Source organism: Perca fluviatilis, chromosome 21 (assembly GCF_010015445.1).
Source record: "Perca fluviatilis chromosome 21, GENO_Pfluv_1.0, whole genome shotgun sequence".
NCBI lineage: Eukaryota > Metazoa > Chordata > Actinopteri > Perciformes > Percidae > Perca > Perca fluviatilis.
This window is the reverse complement of record NC_053132.1, coordinates 26,094,660-26,116,527: the sequence shown is the minus strand read 5'-3', so window position 1 is coordinate 26,116,527 and position 21,868 is coordinate 26,094,660.

The window sequence follows — 21,868 nt, the reverse complement described above, 5'->3', positions numbered from 1 at the left end:
CCATCGGAGTTCACTAAAACGCAGTCGACATAACCTTTGGAGCATTATGCACGATCACACGTGTGGTCAAAAGGTTGCGGAAAACTGGGAAAATTTTTACGCATGGAAATTCTTTTTAAAGAGCAATGTGCAGGTTGAATTCATAACTGAATTAATACTTAATGTTGTCTGAAGAGGTCTTTTAAAAACACATATGTAGAAATTGCTATGTTACACAAACCCTAAAGCAGAAACTTTGATGAAAGGGTGCCCATTTTTAAGCTAGGCTCTGAAATAGCCTTTCCCGCTAGCAACGCGTCATATGACGTAGGCAGAGGTAAACAATAGGTTTCTTCTCACTCTACAGTGGTGAGAGAGAGAGAGCTATAGAGAAAGTTTATGTAAGTCATAATGGTAAATTATTGTGTTTGTGCTGGTTGCACAAAGTCCAGCCTGTCAGGAGATCGTGTACATAATTTTCCTTGTAGGAAAAGCAAGGTTTTTCGTTTTTGGGTGCGTTTTGTGCAGGTGAAGTGAGCAGACTTCACTGCCGCGTCTGTCACCACACTCGGTCGTTTGTGGTGCTCATTTCACTCCGGAGAGTTATAGACCTGGAGATTTGTTGGAGTCTCGGATGGGATTTTGGAGTAAGGACAATGTGAGGCTTATTACCGATGCTGTTCCCTCGGTGCACTCGATGGAATCAAGTCCACCACCATCAAAGCTTTCACCTGAATCTGGCGCGGTCGGGACTGGAGGACCAAGTGCTAGCACTTGCAGAAATTCCATGCACCGAAAAAGAGCTCCTAGCAGAGTAAGTCTTACTTTTAATTCTTGTAACTCTTAATTTGGCTGATTTCGTAATGTTTTAGTCTAATAATTTCAGAATAAAGAAGTGATTTGAGCGTGTATGTATTGGGCAATCCACCATCTAATAACTAGTAACATACGTGTTAGCTTGGCTATTGCATTAGCAAACATTTGGTAGCTGATGATTTGATGACAGGAGTAGCTAAAATTGCGTCTGAAATCATTCCCTCATCTGGATTAAAAATGCGCTGACTGCAAAATCCTAGCATCAGGGCTTCAGTATACAGAGAGAGGGAGAGACTGAGCTTTAGAACAGGTTTTTGTAATTGTCTGCCTTGAAATCAATGCAGTTTGCATTAAGCTAGCTATGAGCTGTTGGCAGCTAGCTAGCCCAAACACCCCCGTTTTCCCCTCATTTTATTAAGCTAGCTGTGAGCTGTTGGCAGCTAGCTAGCCCAAACACCCCCGTTTCTCCTGCATTTTATTAAGCTAGCTATGAGCTGTTGGCATGCAGCTAGCTAGCACAAACACCCCCGTTTCCCCCGCATTTTATTAAGCTAGCTATGAGCTGTTGGCATGCAGCTAGCTAGCACAAACACCCCCGTTTCCCCCGCATTTTATTAAGCTAGCTATGAGCTGTTGGCAGGCAGCTAGCTAGCACAAAACTCCGGTTTCCCCTGCATTTCAATTCAGACCATTCTCCCGCACAATTTTGTATCCCAGTAGGCTACTCTCTGGTAATTTACAAAGTCATAAATGATATATTAATCAATATGCTGAAATCTCCTAGATTTTGCCACTAGAGGTTTTGACACGTCAGAGCTGCTTTGGTTTTATTTCTCTTTTTTTATTATTACTGATCCAGTTGGTAACTGAGCTTGTATCCTATTTTTGTGAGTGATTTTGAACCTCCGTGTTTTTCAGATTTTGGGCGGGGGAGAGCGCGCGCCAGTAATGAAGGGATAGATGCACCTGACAGAGGGCTTCTCTCTACAGGATCCTGGGCCATTAGTGCTTCGTCGTGGGTCACAGTGCAACATCAGATGTCTGCAAAGCTCATCAGGTAGTGTAACTTGTATCTATCATTAGCTGTATATGACACATAAACATTTACAAATTACTTCTAATGGTAGGAAGAAGACATTTCATACTGGACTGTATTAGGTTGTATGTGTTGTGACCACTGACTATGTGATGTTGTGCAACTCTTTTTTTTTTTTTCGCCTAGCAGTTTTCCTTGGACTAGGGTGGCCCCTAAATCATGGCTGCAGCTGTCGCCGTGGTCCTGCTATGCACGTCCTGCTACACCATGAACTACTGCAACTACTATTTATTTATTTATTTATACTCGTAGTTCAATTATCTTTATTGTGACTATTATTGCCACTGTTCATCACACCCCCAACCAGCACCGTCAGACACCGCCTACCAAGAGCCTGGGTCTGTTTCTTCCTGAGAGGGAGGTTTTCCTCGCCACTGTCACACTGAATGCTTGCTCTTGGGGGAATTACTAGAATTGTTGGGTCCCTGTAAATTATAGTGTAACATCTCCAAATTATAGTGTAAATTATACCTACTCTATTTGTAAAGTGTCTTGAGAGAACTCTTGTTATGATGTATTAAAGTTGACAAAGATGAGACTTTATTGATCTGGTGGTGAAATTCACAAGCTACCTGCAAAGTCAAACTAAAGTAATGCAAAGGTAGTGTAAAGCATTACAATTCAGAGACTGTAATATAACTAATTACTCTGAAATGACAATAACTAGTAATCTATAATGAACTACATTTTGGAAGTAACTTGCCCAACACTCCTAGTTACTATCAATTAAATTATGAATACATTTTATACAACAAGACACTTTGTGATTGTGTTCATTTTGTGAAAAGAAAATATATTTATTGATTGCCTCCCTTCCTCTGGAAACTGCCTCCTAATTGCGGCCACAACACAAGCTGGTATTGCCTTCCTGATCTCCCTGCCCAGAAACCCATATGTCTATCGGACCACCTGCCTGTAGGCTGTGTATCGGAATTGCCTAGAGAATGATATGGGTGCAATGTTGATATTGATAATCCTGTTAACAGTCAATATGATCAAGAGTGATAGACTTATTTGATGTAACATTTTCAGTTATTCTATTCCATAAAGGTATGTATGCACATCAGAGTTTAAAAATCTGCTAATCCGCTAGCATCAATAATGCACATAAATGCGATTACTTTATTGTCATTGTGCAGAGTACAAGTACAAAGACAACAAAATGCAGTTTGCGTCCAACCAGAAGTGAAACAAAATCAAATATGTATAAGTGTAAGTAATGAACATGTACAGATATGTGCAATGTAGTAGGAGTAACATAGTAGTAAGAATATAGATGTATATGCAGGGTATTAACAGAATATATTATAAGAAAAACGGAATGAATATGGATATTCAGTATGAACCATATAGACAGATATGTGCAGTGTGGTAACAGTACCATTGTAGTGCAGAAACGGTAACGTAAGAATAAGTGTACTGTATGTGCAGGAGGAATAGTATGAAGTGCAGTAGAATATGGCTATATATAAGTAGTTACAGTATGTACATTAATTATTTTGATACAGTTTATTTGTGTAGAAAACACGACTATAATAGAAGTGTATAATAATATAATAGTGTTATAAATTACTCTCATCTAAACATACTCTGGTCTGTTGGCTTGGAGAGGGCCATACTCCTGCCTGAAGTTGAGGTATGCTACCTGCAGCGAGAACGGGTTGAGGCAGCAGGCATCAAAGCCGGGATGGAGCGTCAGGCAGGTAATGTCCGTGGCCGGGACTAAACCCTCAGCTAGTGCCCAGTAGGCATCCACCTCTCGACAACACATGCTGTCCGCCGCCGACGCCATAGCCTCATGTCCGCACTAAACACCTAGCCAACAAAACGACTATGTGCTAGTGCTAACCTGCTTCTCTTAATACATCCATGGCTCTGATGGACTCCACAGCTGTCTGAGCATTAAAATCTTTGGTTGTAGAATATCACAAGACAAAACGTTGCTGGCTTAAATTAAGACAATCTACATGTATGTTTAATCTAAAACATGGTCGAAAGTATGTTTGCTAAAGCAGATTTTTTGTATTACACCAATGTACTAGCTTAGATGAACCAGAGTTAGGCACCATACTACACACTAACTCACCAAGTCACTTGCCCTATTCGCCACTGGTTCGCAACTCTACTTCTCTCTTCTGCCCATTGTTCCTCCCCCTGATCTCCCCCTGACCTCTATCTCTTCTAGGAGGCTCATAATTATAGGCCTGTGTGCCATCATAGGCATAATCGCCAACGTTGGAGAGCTCGGTTTCTTCATCCACGTCCATTGTAATTTCAGCATGAACTTGACCAGACTCCCACGCGTTACGTCACTTCCAGTCAGTGATAGATAGATGCGGAAGTTATTTTATCACAATTTTATCTCAAAATATCGTTTATGACGGTTATATATTCCTCCAGTTTTGAAAATATAGTTGTTTATCATTAATATACACTATGCTGTATAGGGGTGTCCAACCTGCACATTGCTCTTTAAATCCCGACTATGGCGAGGAATGTTGCTAGGACAAATTTCACCCTGCTTCACGCAACTTTTTCTTGCGTAACAGGTTTTATAAATGAGGCCCCTGGATAAAGTTTGAGAAGTGTATTAATATACACAGAAATATGGCATACATACAGATAAAGCACAGGTATGAAAAATAACAACTAAAATAATAAAGTGTGCACATAAAAGAAACCCTTTTCAGTTCTATGACCTCAATTGTTCTTTGATGACAAGAGTTCAGAGATGTTCAACGTTGGAGCCCATATTAGTTTGGTTTCTGTTTGTCCTACCACCATAAAGAAGGAATCCAGGGCAATCCGTCTAAGTTCAGAGTCTCGATCCTGTAGCTTGCCACCCAGCCAACTGAACTGGGAATCTCTAAACCCTGGAAATTTCTGGGATCTGAGTCGATTTGATGCAATATTCCGCTGTGGACCGGACCTCCCCTGCATGGCGTTTCTCAAATCTCCACCTCCTCCACCTGTAGATAAAGCCAAATAATTTATCTAAAATACTATTCAGTAATAAAATCAATTTCTTAGGCTACGATGAAAATAGAATGAGGTAATATTTTAGTCATTATATTTTAGCATTTTTCATTAGTTTTTATTTCGTTTTGACTTTGTGTTTTGAAATTCAGTGCAGTTTTAAAGCAGGTTTGCTAGTTTAGTTTTTATTAGGGCTGGGCAACAATGGCTGATTAATCGCATTGTTACATTATAGGTCATTTAGCTGAGGCTTTTTATCCAAAGCAACTTACAATTGCTACATATCAGAGGTTGCACACCTCTAGAGCAACTAGGGATAAAGTGTCTTGCTCAGGGATACATTGGTTGATGTATGCAGTGGGAATCGAACCTGGATCTCCCACACTAAAAGCACTTGTCATATCCACTGCGCCACCTACTGCCTCTTCTTGAATCAGAGGAGGCAGAAGAACTGGGTCAACCTATTACGTTAGAGGAATTCAAATCAGCGTTAAAAACAGCTAACAAAGGGAAAAAAACGGGATTGGATGGAATTCCATCAGAACTTTTACTACAGTACTTTAACATACTAGGAACTATCATTTTACAAACTTTAACCTCGGCAATAGAGAGGGGCACCTTTCATCAACAAACCAACACTTCACTGATTTCGGTCATATGCAAAAAGGGCAAAGATCCCACAGAGTGCTCAAACTACAGGCCCATCATCCTCATTGGGACTGATATTAAGCTCTATTCCAAAGTCTTGGCACTACGCTTAGAAGTTTTTATTGAAAAGCTAGTCCACCCCGACCAATCAGGTTTTATACCAAAGCATCACGCTGCAGACAATATATGCAGATTACTCCATGTAATAGAAGAAGCCAAAAATCTTCCAACAACGGCAGCAGTTTTATCACTGGACGCGGAAAAGGCTTTTGACTGCCTAGAGTGGAACTACTTCTGGCAAGTAATGGAGAGACTTGATTTGGGAGTCAAATTCATTGACATGGGGGGGCTCGAGACAGGGATGCCCGCTATCTCCCATGCTATTTGCGATCTCTCTCGAACCGTTAGCCCAGGCCATAAGGCAAAATAAAATATGTAATGTCAGATTAAATCCAATAACAACTCAATATCATTATTTGCAGATGATATCTTGATTGATATCTGACCTTGAGGACTCTGTTCCTTTTAACGATTAATAGAAATCTTTAACGAATTTGGCTCAATCTCCGGCTATAAAATCAATTGGAATAAATCTAATGTTCTTCTTTTGAACAACAGACAGGTGACATCAGCTATTAGTGACACAATACCAACCCAAAGCAAAATTACATATTTGGGTATCACCATTCACGCATCGCTACAGCAAATTTTCCAAGATAACTATAAAAACTATATTAAATTGTGTTCAAAGGGATCTGGCCAACTGGTCTGCGCTGCCGGCATTGCTGCAGTCCAGGATTGCTGTTGTTAAAATGAACATAGTTCCTCATGTGAATTTCTTAAGTACAATTATCCCCTTACCCCCACCAATACATTTTTGGAAGAACCTTGATAGTGTAATTCAACAGTATATTTGGAATAATAAACAACCTAGGCTAAAATACTCTACTCTGCAATGTACCACAAACACGGGAGGCCTGGCCCTCCCTAACCTTAAAGGGGTGATAGAATGCTAAACTGATTTTACCTTGTCATAGTTGAATAATGACAGTTTAGTGGGTAACTAGGACATACATAGAACCTCTAAATCCCACTGACACCTCTTTCCTCTGCAAATCTCACTATTTGAAACTGCCTCTGAAAACGGGCGAATCTCAACGAGCCCCATAGTTGACGTCAACTGTTGCGGCTCCTCCTCATTTGGCTCTAGTCTCTGTGTTTGTCACGCCCCAACATTTGCATAGGCTACACAACTGACCTGAGATCAGTTAGTCTTCTGAATCTACGTCATGAAGATCTCAGAAATTGTATACATTGTTCATGTGTAAATTCACTTCTGAGACTTTTTTATGCGAGAAATCAACTATGTAGAGGTCAAATATGGGCCGTTTTACGAAAATTGATGTCTAATTGCAAATTTTGTCCGACTGTGTCAGAGTTCAGAGGCCGGTGCTGCCTGTGTTGCTACCTCGCCGCCTGGCCTGCCTTCCTTCACAGACCCCGGCCTGCTGTGAGGTAGATGGAGCTCAGTCACGGCTGGAAACCCACAGCACTCCATACCCGCGCAAAGTCACCGTTTTGGGCTAATGGACTACGAAACGCCGCTGCTCTGACAGAGCTCCAGGGCCTGCAACTCCCCTCTTCCTGCTAGCTAAATGCCCGGTGTATGTGAGTGAAAGCGTGGTCAGCGAGCTTGTTACGCCAGCATTCTCTTACCACAGGTTCCAGTTACTCTTTTAATGTATGTAATTATAATGTGTTGAGTTATTTAAACAAACGATTGGGGAAATAAACGCCGCTTGTCCGTGAGTCACACATAGGCTTGAAGGGACAGTCGCAGCTAACGAAACCCTTACAGTTCACAAATATTCATTAACTTGAAATCGGACACCATTGTTAGCTTTATAAGACATTTAGTTAGATGTTGTATAAGTGGCGTGACAGAATTCAAACTGTAAATATACTCGAATTACGACCAAAAATGAAGCTAACTAGCCGCAATCTTGTACACATAAGCTTGAAGGGACAGTCGCAGCTAACGAAACCCTTACAGTTCACAAATATTCATTAACTTGAAATCGGACACCGTTGTTAGCTTTATAAGACATTTAGGTATGTTGTATAGCTAAGTGGCGTGACATGTGTCAGAGATTGCTGGTGTAACAAGCTCGCTGACCGCGCTCTCACTCTCACACACGGGCCATTTAGCTAGCAGGAAGAGAGGAGTTGCAGGCCCTGGAGCTCTGTCAGGGCAGCGGCGTTTGGTAGCTAGTCCATTAGCCCAAACGGTGACTTTGCGCGGGTATGAGGTGCTGTGGGCTGCCAGCCGTTCCGGAGCTCAATCGAGCTCACAGCAGGCCGGGGTCTGTGGAGGAAGTCAGGCCGGGCGGCGAGGCAGCAACACAGGCAGCACCGGCCGCTCAACTCCGACACACAGTTTTACCAAATGTGCAATTAGCCATCCATTTTCGTAAAACGGCCCATATTTGAGCTTTATATAGTAGATTTCTCGCATATAAAAGTCTCAGAAGTGAATTTGGTAACGAAACATTGCAGTGTCTGGAATATGAGATTCTGTAGCGTCTCTAATGTGTGTAATGGGGATTCGCTCAACCAATCAGCAAGCGTCTCTAATGCTTGTGTATGGCAATTCGCTCAACCAATCAGTGCGCGTCTCTACGTGTGTGTACGGGGATAAGGCTCAACCAAGCAAATATTTATGACCATACCATATTTGGAAGAAAAGCTCTTGTTACAAATAGGGCCAAAACACAGGGATGCATAAGAGCCAATAAAATATCAACCAGGCCATTTTCAGCCCAACTAATGTTACATACCCCATTGGGAGACCATAAGGAACAGTGTGAAATACCCTATATAATCATTCTATCACCCCTTTAAAGTATATCACAGAGCCTTTCAGCTACGGGCCCTCAGAGTGTGGATGAACCCCTTATCTACAGTCCAATGGAGAGAAATAGAGCAAAACCTCACTGGAAGTCTAAGACTGCAAGACCTTGCCTTTGCAGGTGTGTGTCCAAAAAAGTGTATGCTAGCCTATGGCCCTATTATCACCAACACGTTGACCAACTTTACAGGTGGAAGTGGAAGCAGCAGCTACGCTACACCAATAAGTGGCATTTGAACACCCCAATTTGGCACAACATGCACTTAAAGGTCCCATGGCATGAAAATGTCACTTTATGAGGTTTTTTAACATTAATATGAGTTCCCCCAGCCTGCCTATGGTCCCCAATTGGCTTGAAATGGTGATAGGTGTAAACAAAGGTGTATCCTGCTCTGCCTTTGAGAAAATGAAAGCTCAGATGAGCTGTTCTGGAATCATGGCTTTCAAACGAGAAAAGTGGCAGTTGGTCAAGGCCACACCCCCACCCTCCACCTTACCCCTCCCTCTCTCCTCCTCAATAGCTACAGACACAGAAATGGCATGTTCTGAGGAAAGCTCATTGTGGGACTGGCTCTAGTGGCTGTAATTCTGCACCAAGGCTGAATTTCGGGAAAGAGACTTCAGATACAGTATTAGGGGACCACTAAGGTCTATAGAAAAGCATCCAAAGAGCACCATGTCATCGGACCTTTAATGTCTGGTAACAGACCCTTTGTTTGTAATCAGTGGAGTGACAGAGGTATTTATACTTTAGACCAGCTATTCAATGAGGAAGGTATGTTAAATTTTGAAGACTTGAGAGCTAACTTTGAGGTCACTAGGACATCCTTCTTCCTTTATCTTCGCTAAAGATCAGCCCCAAAATGTTATGGAGTGCCATGCGGCGTCTTGAGACGCACCGATTAATTAAATGGCTTGTTGATTCACCTGTGAGAGGATTGGTGTCCAGGATTTATGCTAAATTGATGCAATAATAATAACTCCCAATAGTAAAGAAATGGGAGCGAGAGCTGAGCCATGAGGGGAACGTAATTAATTGGGAGACAGTTTGGGACAACATTTCCCACTGCTCCAAGAACCCAAATCACCAGAAGATCAACTTCAACATATGCCATAGGACATGTCGTACTCCTCAGAAGAGATACGTCTCTAAAGTTATTCCTACTCCCTATTGTACGTTTTGTCAACCTGAACAAACTGGAACTTTCCTGCACATGGTCTGGGAGTGTGAACAAGTGCATGAGTTTTGGAATAAGACAACATCAATAATATCTGATGTGATAGGATGTCGAATTCCTACTGAGCCGAATGTTTTGTTACTTAATGATGACTCTAAATTACATCTGCTTGGCAGACAGAAAAAAATTTTGCTAGCCAGCTCAACTGCAACCAAGAAAATGATAGCTCAGCGCTGGCTCTCCCCACACTCACTTTGTATAAAACAGTGGTTGGCGTACTTCTAGGACATAATTATGCTGGAGCTCTCTACAGCAAGGATTAACAAAGCCAAGTCATCGACTATAGACCTATGGAAAAACGCAGCAGCACAGGTATCAGTCCTAATGACCTAAACACCACAAGAGTTAGAGGAGAGCGACTAGGCAAGTGTGATTTTAGTTTTCTTGTATATTGGTTTCTTTTGTTTTACCCGAGACTGCAGAGGGTGGTGGGTGGGAGAGGGTTTTGGTTCTTGTATGATTGTATTTGTTTGTTCTGTATGTTCTATATTCTAAAATATAAAAATAATAAAAAATTGATCATAAAAAAAACACATTTCAGTCAGTATTTTGTATTGTTGACTTATATCACAGAAATGTCTTAATATTTGTGTGTACTATAATGCCGTTGTTTTGCTTGACTCATATCTCCTAATGTTAGTTTGACTCATCCTTCACAAGCAATCTAGCTAATTTAGCACACAGCAGCAGAGCATAACGTACGGTCTATGCAGCCAACATGTCATCTGAACAGGTCTCGCAGCACTGTAGCTAAATTAGGTCTTGCAGTGCGAGACTGAACAGCAGTAGGCCTACCTACATGTCACACTACAGTAGAGCCACATGTACGTAGTTTTTCATACTTTGGTTACATTGCCGTGTTTTTTTACCTGAATTCTGTTGATCTATTAGCTTGCGAAGGAGCTATCCGTTGCTAACGCTAATTTATCTCAAAAAGCAGAAACGTTAGCTAACTACTGCCAAGATATGGTTTCACTGAAGACCAGAGAGGTGTTGTAAGACTTGTCAAGTGTTGTCATCTCAATGTGCATAGTGTTGAGAAATGTTAAGACGTGTTTCTTTGATTGATGAGGAAGGATTGAGGCTTGGTCCAATGAAGACTAAACAAAAGATTTATTTAAACAGAATTACATAACAAAAACAATATTACACTGCAGTGGACTGAAAATATGCTTCTCCCTTGTGGAGTCACATCAATCAGCCCTGAAAAACCTCAGTTTCACAATTATATTCTTTAGAGTTGTGGGTTGTTCCTCAAATGAAATCTATCCCTATTGGTCAGATGATAAGGCGCACCTCTGAATTCTCAGGTTACTCCAGGTCAGGATGAAAGGTTTTGATGTGTGAATGTCAACTTACAAGAATACACATTTCTTTGTTCTAATCAAGCCTGGCCCAGCAGGGGGCTTGGCTCAAGTCGGAGCCAAAAAGATCTCTTCCTGCCGTGAAACAACAGGTTTCTTTCAATATGCTAAATGTTTGACTTTGAGCTGATCTTATCTGACAGAGACAGAGAAATAGAAGAGAGAGAGAGAGAGAGAGAGAGAGAGAGAGAGTATGAGGTGTGAAATTGCAACAGTATTTGATTCAATCCTTTTTGCCTAACCCGGCTGCAGCATACATGGAATGTGAGAACAAATGAAAGAACATTGTTATCAAACATCAGCATTGTTTTAACTTTTTTAAACTCAACAATAGTATATCCTTATTTATTTTTTAAGTATTTAAAATTAAACCATATCTTGGCAGTAACATTAGTTAGCTACTGCTTTTTGACATAAATTAGCTAATGTTAGCATTAGCAACGGATAGCTACTTTGCAAGCCAATAAAATATAGCCTTGGCAAACAGAAATAAGGTTAATAAAACACGATAACTATTTAACCAGTATTACAAACTTCTTACATGTGGCTGTATTGTGACATTTTAGGTTGGATGCATAGACTTTATCCATGCTGGGCTAACGTTAGATTGCTTGTGAAGGATGACGTTAGTCACACACGGAGATATGTTATTGTAATTCAAACACAATGGTGTTATGATTAACACAACTATTAAGGCATGTCTGTAATATACTGGTCGGTCAATAATATAAAATACTGTAGATCAGTGCTTTCCAACCTTTCTGGTCTGAGGTTCCCCCACAGCCCTGTCATATTAACTTACATAGCTTGCCCTATCAATTCCCAATGTGTTCACACAATTTATTATATTAAAGTGAATATTCTTACATTTTCATGCAATTGAACTGTAAACATTTAGGTTGGTTTGGTCAGAAATTCTACTAGCTAGGCCTACTACTTGAAGTGTGGTTAATGTTTCGACAGTCATCCATTACTTGGATTAATTCATAATACTTCTGCTCCTCCTCTGATAAGATTTGTTAGGCTACACTCTGCTCTGAAAAAACAACACGGGTAACTAGATCAGCCACAAGGGGCGAATGTAGTCTTCCACAATGCAAAACTGCATTTGGAAGGACATCATTCTCCCTTGTGGCTATAAATCAGTGGAATACTCTTCCTACAGAGCTAATTTCATGCACTAACTTGCACTCATTTTCAAACTTAGCAAAACATTGGTTGTTAACAAAGCAGACTTGTGTGTTTATGGGAGGGGGGGGGGTAGCTTTAGATGGTGTGATAGGGGGACAATAATGTCTGTAGATTTTTCTGACTTTATGTATTGTACACTGTAAATACTTTGGATTTTATTGCGCCATCTAACTGCCCAGGGACTAAGGGGGGAAACTAGCAATTTGCTACAACCTGGCACAAGACATCTATTAATGTTTTTTGTGCACTGTCCCTGTTCAAATAAATGAATTACAATTACAACTTTTAGCTAATTTGAAGATATGTGTTTCCTTTCAGTTGCGATCTCATTGGAGATGAACAGCCAATCAGAATTTACCTTTAATTCTCCGATTGGTTGGTTTTGTGGCACACTTGTAACGCTGTGAAAATTTGAGCGAGTGTGTCAAGAGTTGAGCGTGCAGAGAGTAAGAGGTTGAAAGCGAGGGAGACATGACCGGAGCCCAGCAGCGTCTACCTGCGCGCAGAGAAAGAGTTTGAGAGAGCACATGAGTAAACTGCGTGAGAGAGGTTATTATTGCATGTTAATATGGATAATAGCAAACATGCCAATACATTTATTGAGCACAGAATACAGTTGGTTTTAATTTGCTAAAACTAAATAATTTTTTTAATTTCTGTTCAAAATGCAATGTAATGTGCTTGCAAAATATAGTTCTCTGTGCTTAAAACATACAATTACTCGCTCAGGAATGAGGCACATATATAACGCCATGGGGACGCTGGGAAGAATGTGAAGGGGGCTGAAATTGACCGACCGTATTGTATCGCTTTAAGGAGTACAGCAGCATGAAACTGTGTGTGTGTGTGTGTGTGTTGAATAGGGTGGTGTAGGTCAAAAGGAGGGGGAGGGAAAGGAGGAAAGAATGATGAATTTTAATCTCACAGGACAAGCGTTTGCAGTCCCCCCACCCCTCAGCACTCCACCGCCACACACACACACACACACACACACACACACACACACACACACACACACAATCTATTTTACTGTTATTCATATCTACTGCATGTAGTCAGAGGAAATCACTGATGGACGTCACAATGTGCCATGTATCCTCTCAGACAAGCAAACACTCATATGTAGAATATTTGCATAAAGATAAAACTCATCACATTCGGGACAAGCTGGGTATTTTCCCACCTCCAACAATTTAACCACCATCATTGATTTCTCTCTATCTTGGTCCCTGATTGAATGTGGTCTTGCCTACCCTGACCCAATACCAACAGAGCTATTTGTATTGTTTACAAGAAGGGGATGAGCAGACTCTTTTTCCTGAGGAAGCTGAGATCCTTCAATGTGTGCAGCAGAATGTTGGAGATGTTCTACCAGTCTGTTGTGGCCAGCGCTCTGTTCTCCTCCGCCATCTGCTGGGGCAGCAGCATCGGACCCAGCGACATAAACAGAATGAACAAACTGATCAGGAAATCTGACTCCATTATTGGCTGCAAACAGGACACATTTGAAGCTGTGGTGAAGAGGAGGTCACTGAACAAACTGTTATCTATCATGGAAACCCCGACCACCCTCTCCACCCCACACTGGTCCAACACAGGAGCACCTTCTCTAAGAGGCTCTGACAGCTTCGATGTCACACGGACCCCTACAAGAAATCATTCCTACCACAGGCAATAAAACTTTTTAACACTTCATCACTGAGTGTTAGATAAGACTCATATACATCACAACTGCACTAAGTGCAACTTGCACAATAGGTTTATTTACATATTTATCAATACTAGTTAAGTAGTTGTACATTTTAGGGAAATCCAGCAGATTCCGAGATTCCGGAAAAGGTATTCAGTTGGATCCAGTGTGTGTCCAGAGGTTGAGTTCGAGAATCCAGAGCCGTGTGTGCAGGAGTGGAGGCGGGAGTCTGACCAGGCCACTAGGGTACAGGAAAACAGAATTAGCAGGTAACAAGTTATAAAGAGGCTGGAAGTGTAACTGACTGGGTAGAGTAGTTTACGATCTGGCGCCAAGTGACGGAATGAACAGTGTATATCAAGCAGAGTGGGATGAGGCTGATGAATACTGCCCTGCAAAGGCAAAAGACCTTAACTCCCCAGAGTGTGAAACTGAGAAAAATGACTTTAAAGTGTCTTTGTTGTCTAGCCAAATGTATTATAGGTAGGACACTGGAAATCAGGCTATTACCTGTTTTAATGAAGATAAGTCTGTACATAAAAAAATCTTGAAAATCTCAAACTTGACCTGTATTATCTGCCAACAAATAAAGAGCCATGCCAAGGCTTTTCCATAATAATCAATATACTGTAGACTACAGTATATAGATTATAGTTGTTGCACTATGACAATTAATTGCACTTTATTATTTTGTTCTATGCTCTATTGAACATGTTTTGTATGTCTTGTTATGACATTTTGATATTTTTCAAATATTTAAAATAAAGAAGTTCAGGGATGTCGTTAGGCCTATATTTTAAGCTACCCCAAAATGTTTCTAAGCCCCCGCAAATAATAATAATTATTATTAATTAATTAAAAAAAAATTTTACGGTGCACTCTATATAACTGACTACTTTGAATCAATCTTCCTTAACCATTCATCTGTTTGTGTCGTCATGCACTGCAGTCTGTCTGTTTTATTTATATTTCACGAACTGTCAGCTGTTGGAAAAGGTAGAGACAGAGGCTCAACGAGCCCGCATGCACGTAACGGTATGTGGACGAGCGAGGTAGAGAGTGACTGAAAAGAGAAGAGCGCCTGGCGGCATTAAAACAAAGCAGTAAATCCGAGAAATAAACGGGGAGACTGGAGGAAGTCTCTCATGGGTCCTTTGTTCTAGACATCCTACTACAAAAATGCTCAGGAAACTTTAGTTCCGAGTAGCGAAAATGGAGGAGAAATTAATTGTGGCGGTTGCAGCATTTCCAAATCTATATGACCCATCTTTGTTGTCCTATAGGGACAATGACCAACGTAATTCTGCCTGGAGGGGGGTGGCAGAGGTTGTTGGAGTCCCTGGTGGGTTTTTTGAGTTTATGTGTAAAATAAAATGTTAATTCAACAGAGTTGTAATGGTAGCAGGCAGCACATGTGCATCTGCAGATGTTCTCATATGCTAGTAGTACTTATGATAGCAGGTAGGTTGGTAGGTAGAGAGATTCTGACGGACTTAAAAAAAGGAGGTAGAGTACAAAACAGAACAAAACAAAACAAGATTCAGGCACAGATGGAAAGGGAGGGCGGCGTGGGGCTACGGATAGGCAGAGGTGAAGAGATGGGTCTTGAGGTGGGACTGGAAGATGGTGAGGGACTCAGAGGTCGGATGGAGAGGAGACCAGCTTAGGTTGATCTGAGGGACCGTGAGGGTTGGTACGGGGAGAGGAGGTCAGTGAAGTATGAGGGGGCCAGATGGTGGAGGGCTTTGTAGGTGAGGACCAGGATTTTGTAGGTGATCCGGTGGGAGATAGGGAGCCAGTGGAGTTGTTTTAGGACTGAAGTGATGTGGTGCCAGGATTTGGAGCGGGTGATGAGTCGGGTGGCTGCGTTTTGGACCAGTTGGAGTGAGTTGCAGTAGTCCAGTCGGGAGGAGATGAAGTTGTAAATGAGTCTTTCAGCAGCGGGGGGTGTGAGAGAGGGTCTGATTTTGGCAATGTTGCGGAGGTGAAAGAAGGAGGTTTTAATGACTTGATGGATGTGAGGCTCAAGGGAGAGGGTGGAATCAAAGATAACGCCAAGGTTGCGGGCCTGGGGAGATGGGGAGACAATGGTGCCGTCGATGGTGAGAGTGGGGTTATTGGCTTTGCTGATTGTGGATTTGGAGCCTATGAGGAGGAATTCTGTTTTATCGCTGTTGAGTTGGAGGAAGTTGTGTTGCATCCAGGTTTTAATAGTTGACAGACAGAAGTTGATGTGGGAGAGGGGAGGATTGTGGGGGGATTTGGTGCTGAGGTAGATCTGGGTGTCATCGGTATAGCAGTGGAAGTCCAGGTTGAAGTGGCGGAGTATCTGACTAAGAGGGAGGATGTAGATGATGAAGAGGAGGGGGCCGAGTATGGAGCCTTGGGGAACACCTTGAGTAACTGTGGCTGTGGCAGAGGTGTGGTTATGGAGAGAGATGAAGTGGGATCTGTTGGATAGGTAGGAGTGGAGCCAGTTGAGTGCAGTACCTTCGATACCGAGGTCTTTGAGTCTGGTGAGCAGGATGTTATGGCTCATGGTATCAAAGGCTGCACTCAGGTCAAGGAGGATGAGGATGTTGAGGGAAGTTGTGCGGCGACTATACGTTCCACGGTTTTAGACAGAAAGGGGAGGTTGGATATTGGGCGGTAGTTGTTGAGGTTTTTTAAGGATTGGGGTGACAACGGCAGTTTTGAAGGCAGAGGGGACAGTTCCAAGGGACAGTGATGAGTTGAAGAGGTTAGTGAGGTAGGGGCATAGGACGGGGAGGCAGGACTTCAGGAGTGGAGTAGGTAGGGGGTCAAGGGAGCAGGTAGTGGGTTTGGAAGAGCTGATGAGTTTGGAGATTTCAGGAGGAGTGACCGGGTCAAACTGGGAGAGGAGGCAGTGAGGAGAAGGGGTCGCGAGGTCAGGAGAGATGGGGAGAGGAGGGTCCATGGTGGGTGCTGGAGTAGATCCTGGGAGGTCAGATACAGGGGATAGAGATTGGTAGATGATGTTGATTTTGTTAGCGAAAAAGTGGAGGAATGAGTTGCAGAGATCCGGAGTAGAGGTAGGGAGGGTGTTGGTCTGAGGCTTATAACTAAACAAAAGTAAGTGGAAAAAAGATAACTGACAATATATGTATTGTATATACACGGAATGAAGAGTTTAATGACAAGGGTGGGTTAGAACAGGTGAGTTGTCACAAGGGGTATCTAGTAGTGTAAAATCCCTGTAAAATGTTTATTTAGTGTGGTTGTTCAGGCTAATAGGGCTCTATGTTTTTCCGAACAGTATAAGAGGAGAAAATGCTGTGTGTCAACTACCCTGAAGAGGTAGTTGGCATCGACCACTGCCTGGATGATCATGTGCTTCCCATCCACCGAACCAAGACAGTTAGGGAAGTTCCAGCGATGGCTGAACCCTTCTACAATGGCACGTCAGTCCTCCATGCATGGTGCAGGCAGGTACTCAGGCAGCAAGTCATCCCAGATGGCAGCTGACACCTCTTTCACTACTCATCCCACAGTGCACCCTGTAACTGCTGGATATTGTCCTGAACGAACATCCTGTTGAGAGGTATCTGTGAAGATATGAAGACATATTGAGTTACATTTGCATGTAATATATTCAGGTGGTACACATTAACTAGTATATGTAATCACTGTTTTAGATATCACACTGTAGCCTATTGCCCTCATAAGAAAATTTGAAAACAAAAATGTAGTGGTCCTAACATGATCATATACTACTCATTGAAATACCATATTCACTTTGAGTAGCTATTCATGAAACAAAGTGTGAGTGAACGTCCACTACTCAATTCAACTAGTATTGAAAATAAAGCGATGTATTCCGATAGTAAATCAACCTGCCATAATCATTCGATAACTGTATTATCTGTGTAGGTGCAGTAGCCTACCGTAGACAAATAGCAAGGCGCTGAGCAGGACCAATTGCCTGAAAAAAAAAGGTGTTCACACCCAAAAAGGGTCCCACTCGTGCCAGCAGCTCGTCGAACAGCTCCTTGGACAGTCTGAAATGTTCCCTGAACATGTCATCGTCAAGCTGGAGCTCCATCACAAGGCGGTGGTACTCCCCACACTCCCGCTGGGCAACTTCACTCCGCATAGGGTGAACCCAGTGGCGACGACGTGGCTTCTTCCTCCGGAGGTAGAGCAGAACAGCTACAATGATCCTTCTCTGTTTTCGATTCATGGCTAAATGACTGCTCAACGAAATCCATATTTCTACACATCACTTCTCCCTCCAAATTTCAAAATTCAAGAGGGAAGAAGTTGAAAAGTGGATCTGCGGCGTTTTTTTACTGTTGATCAGTGTAAAAAAAATTTGTTGCATTACAAAGGCAAGGATAGACAACAGGGGTTTAATGAAAATATGTTATAGGTTGCATTATAGGAAATGTAGGATTCAGTGTTTTTGAAGTTTGGCACATCTCTTTATCACACTCTTCATTTCACGTCATCAATGTATCATTAAACACAATTTCAGAAGGTACAATGATCATATATATGTAAGCCGCGTGAAATGGAGAACCCCAAATAAGCTACTAAAAGCTTTTTGGAGGGGGCCCGATAACAATAAACAAACAACAGATAATATACAAACCAAAAACTCAATTTACCATAGACACAAAATAGACAAATACAGAATACAACAGGATACAGACTAACAAACTATAGCACTTATGGAATAATCAACAATAATATGTTATGAGTCATTTTTCCTTGACACTTTTCTTGAAGATGGAGATGGAATGCGACACTTTAAAGTTTTCCTCAAGCTCGTACCAAATCTGCGGTCCCTTACTATGGAGGAAATATTTATTCATAATTCAAATTGAAAGTCCAAAGAGAAATTGAAAGTCCAAAGAGAAAACAAAGCGAGATCAAATTAAAAATATAATTTTTTTTTAATTTTCCATTTTCCATTTGGCTTTGGCTTTTGAATTTAATATTTGGCTTTTGAATTTCAATTTAACATTGGCTTTTAATTTTCATTTAATATTTGGCTTTTGAATTTCAATTTAACATTGGCTTTTAATTTTCATTTAATATTTGGCTTTTGAATTTAAATTTAACTCCTTTAACCTATTAACTCGATAATAAAGCCGTAAAGTAGGCTTTCAACTCAGGACAGCGCCACTTCTCACAAATACAGATAGGATTGGAGATGAGAAGTTTAACTGACAAGTAACCGCGATCAGCTTCGTGGGAAATTAAGAATCAATGCCACCGACATAACCAATCACACTGTGGCAGACTCTCCTCTTAGCACCAACTGCAGTGTTTAATTGCACGGTATCAGTGGCTATGAATGGTGTTGATTTTGGATTGAAAAAGTGGGATAAAAGAGTTACATTTGTCCACTGTGAAGGTTGTAGAAACTTTGTCAGGTGGGTTAAGATGTTTGTTTATTGTAGAACACCAGGGGAGCACTTGTGGCGAAAAACATCATAATCGGATGTTGAACAAGAATGTCAAGTTATGTGCTGATAACATTTATTTTGGCCGAGATATGATATGATATGTGTGTGGTAGCTAGCTAGGAAAACTTGTTTGGTCGTCAAATGCACACACTTTAACATAGCAAAATTCTTTGCATAACCTTTGGTCAGGTCTATCTGGAGATCATATCTACAAGGTTACGTGCAGATCGGTCGCACGGCCTAGGACGAGTTCGAAACGGTTGGTTTTGCGCATTGTGCCATATTGCGGAAAAACTTTTAAGCGGAAATGGGCGTGGCCTATATGAAATGATTCAGCTGGATCCAGGGAATACGTGGATGTAAGAATTTCTAATGTGCCATGTGTAATGTGGGAGTTAAAGACAAAAAAACATTATAGCGCCACCTAGTGGTCCACATGTGTAATTTTTGGTAGGTGTAGTCCATGGCCCATTGTCCATCTGCCCTATAAGTTTAAAGTTGTTCACATTAGTGTAAGTGGTAAATTTAGACATGGGTCCCATAGGCCACGCCCACTTTGACCCCTCAGTACCCCACTCTAGGGTTGGCCTCAGGATTGGCCCTAGATGGTACCCATCAAATTTTGTACGTTGTGGAGTTATAGGGCCAAACGTGTTTTTTCTGCTATAGCGCCACCTAGTGGTGGAAGTGGGTGAATTTTTGCGCCTGAGGTCCTTGCAGAGTTTCAGACCAGTCCTGAAAACGGCAACCCCCCACTATGAACGGTTTAGGCTGTAGTCGGAGTTTTAGGCGGAGAAGAAGAAGAATAATCAGTAGAAAAACAATAACACAGCTCCATTGGAGATGTGAACCGCGTTGCCTTGCAACACGCGGTTCCCATTCCCCCTCGGGCTTGGACCCCTAATAACACAATCAGGATTCAACAGGCTATCTAAAGCAAGCAGTAATAGCTAGTAAAATCATTTGATCAAAAATGAAGAAAAATCCATTAAACTTACAAAAAGCTGCTCATCATTTGAAGAAAAATTACATCCACCTTTCTTTCATTAACTTTACATCTGAAACTTGAAACAAACTTGAGCTAACGTTACTGCTACAGTAATGTGACACTAGCTAGTTTTGCTTCTCGGCCACAGTATACTAACTGGTCTTTAAAAATGCCGTTTTAGGTGCAGATTAAGCCATCTAAAATGTGCCCTTCCAACCAGAAGCCAGCCAGCTATCAGCTAGTTGCCTTCCATTCTCCAGCCTACTTCAGTCACCCCCCTCCTCCTGCATCCTGACAGGGTGTGTCTAAATAAAGATCGTTGTTTGGATTAAAACACTCCCGAGGAACGAACAAGCGTTTCCTGGGTGAAAGGGTTTTGTTTTCGTCGCAAAGTGAACTTTGCTCTCCGGGTTGAGCGGTGTTGACATCGCATTGTGCTGTTTCATTCTGAGATTATTTTCCATTGAATATTGGTACTATATTCATGAAAGGGGGATTTATTTATTTCTTGCATGTTTTGTTTTGTTGTGCATGATCAAAAAACATCCTCTTTGCTTTCTTCATAAATCGCACCCTGACAGCGTCCATATAGGCTACACCAGCGGATAGGTTAGTCCGCGGATAGAGTCATAAAAATGAACGTTCTGATTAACAGTTGTGGGTGAAATCAAGTTGTGGGTGAAATCAAGTATAATCAATGAGGAAAATATAACTGAACAGAGCAGAGCTGCCGTTTCTTATTATACATCTTATTTTACGTTTTATGTTCACATAGGAGTTATGTTAAGTTACTGTGGATGAAACCCAACATTTCCTGATTTGGCTGGTTCAAAATAAAAGCATTGATATAACAAAATAACGGGGGACTGTTAATGTGAAAAACAAATAGGAAATGAAACCGTTCAACAGCCGCAGCTTTGACCACTCAGACACTTTTCTCAGTGCTGTGGATATATGGCAATGTGACACTAGGCTAATATAAAAGTAGACGACATTAAGAGCAGGAATGTTTGTAGTAATATCATGGTAAATTCTCGGAGGTTTTATGAAACTAAAAATAATGTTATTGGATACCGGCTGCAAGCAAGGCCAGAGACCCCCGGGACAGGCAGCACAGGGACACAAACAGCCAGGCCTGTTTACTGAGCCCTTCAGTAGCATCAGAGGGAATGGTTTTTCATACCCTTGCGCACAAAATAAGATCACAAAAAGGGCACTTATTTTACACAGTGTGGGCTGACTGACACACACTATGAGATTCTGCCAGACAGAGTTTTTGTTGTTGTTGTGAACTTCAAAGTTATTAGGTGGAAGAAGTCCTGCATTAAGAATAAGTTAAAGTACAAGTTATCAGCCTTAATAACCATATAAAATACAAATACGTACACATGAGTGTTGATGGAAAAAGAAATAATGAATGAATAATATCAGGGGAAAAAAGAAGCTTTTCCACAGGTCGAGTCGAACCTGAGTGGCCACGATATTGGTAGCCTATATTGAGAATGGAATAATCTCAGTTTGCATAATGCAGTTCATATTTTT